This window comes from Salvelinus fontinalis, chromosome 36 (assembly GCF_029448725.1).
Source record: "Salvelinus fontinalis isolate EN_2023a chromosome 36, ASM2944872v1, whole genome shotgun sequence".
In the NCBI taxonomy this organism is placed as follows: domain Eukaryota; kingdom Metazoa; phylum Chordata; class Actinopteri; order Salmoniformes; family Salmonidae; genus Salvelinus; species Salvelinus fontinalis.
Genome location: NC_074700.1, coordinates 31067202 through 31069007, shown reverse-complemented (window position 1 = coordinate 31069007; position 1806 = coordinate 31067202).

Genomic DNA, 1806 nt, shown 5'->3' with positions numbered 1-1806 from the left:
TTGCCTTGTCTCTCAGATCGTTCACAGCTTTGTGGAAGTGACCTGTGGCCTGATGTTTAGGCCGAGGTATGTATCGTTTTTTGTGTGCTCTAGGGCAACGGTGTCTAGATGGAATTTGTATTCGTGGTCGTGAGATTTACTGCCAGGGCCCATGTCTGGCAGAATCTGTGCAGAAGATCTAGGTGCTGCTGTAGGCCCTCCTTGGTTGGTGACAGAAGCACCAGATCATCAGCAAACAGTAGACATTTGACTTCAGATTCTAGTAAGGTGAGGCTGGGTGCTGCAGACTGTTCTAGTGCCCTCGCCAATGTGTTGATACATATGTTGAAGAAGGTGGGGCTTAAGCTGCATCCCTGTCTCACCCCCCAGCCCTGTATAAAGAAATGTGTGTTTTTAGCCAATTTTAACTGCACAATTTTAACTACTTTCCATCAATTTGTATAGCAGGCCCTCATGCCAAATTGAGTCGAAAGCGTTTTTGAAATCAACAAAGCATGAGAGACTTTGTCCTTGTTTTGGTTTGTTTGTTTGTAACTTAGTGTATGCAGGGTGAATACGTGGTCTGTCATACGGTAATATGGTAAAAAGACAATTTGACATTTGCTCAGTACTTTTTTACATAGTTTTCACTGATGAAATGTACGAATCTGCTGTTAATGACAATGCAGATGACTTTCCAAAGGTTGCTGATGATGCATATCCCACGGTAGTTATTGGGGTCAAATTTCTCTCTCTCTCTCTCTTTCTCTCTCTCTGTCTCTCTCTCTGTCTCTGTCTCTCTCTCTGTCTCTCTCTCTCTCTCTCTCTCTCTCTCTCCCTCTCTCTCTCTCTCTCTCTCTCTCTCTCTCTCTCTCTCTCTCTCTCTCTCTCTCTCTCTAGTACAGTTATAATTCAGTAGGTAAATTAAAGATAAAGATAATTTTGAGAGTGGATGCAGCTTCTGAGACTCAGTGCCCTCAGTTGTGAGTGTCGTTGTCACAGTGTGTGTGTGTGTCGTCGTCACAGTGTGTGTGTGTCGTTGTCACAGTGTGTGTGTGTCGTTGTCATAGTGTGTGTGTGTGTGTGTGTGTCGCTGTCACAGTGTGTGTGTGTGTGTGTCGTTTTCACAGTGTGTGTGTCGTTGTCACAGTGTGTGTGTGTGTGTGTGTGTCATTGTCACAGTGTGTGTGTGTGTGTGTCGTTATCACAGTGAGTGTGTGCCGTTGTCACGGTGTGTGTGAGTGTCGTTGTCACAGTGTGTGTGTGTGTGTGTGTGTGTGTGTGTGTGTGTGTGTGTGTGTGTGTGTGTGTGTGTGTGGGTCGTTGTCACAGTGTGTGTGTGTGTGTGTGTGTGTGTGTCTGTGTGTGTGTGAGTGTCGTTGTCACAGTGTGTGTGTGTGTGTGTGTGTGTGTCGTTTTCACAGTGTGTGTGTCGTTGTCACAGTGTGTGTGTGTGTATGTGTCGTTGTCACAGTGTGTGTGTGTGTGTGTGTGTGTGTGTGTGTGTCGTTGTCACAGTGTGTGTGTGTGTCGTTGTCACAGTGTGTGTGTCGTTGTCACAGTGTGTGTGTGTGTCGTTGTCACAGTGTGTGTGTGTGTCGTTGTCACAGTGTGTGTGTGTGTGTGTGTGTGTCGTTGTCACAATGTGTGTGTGTGTGTCGTTGTCACAGTGTGTGTGTGTGTCGTTGTCACAGTGTGTGTGTGTGTGTCGTTGTCACAGTGTGTGTGTGTGTGTGTGTGTGTCGTTGTCACAGTGTGTGTGTGTGTGTGTGTTGTTGTCACAGTGTGTGTGTGTCGTTGTCACAGTGTGTGTGTGTGTGTACAACA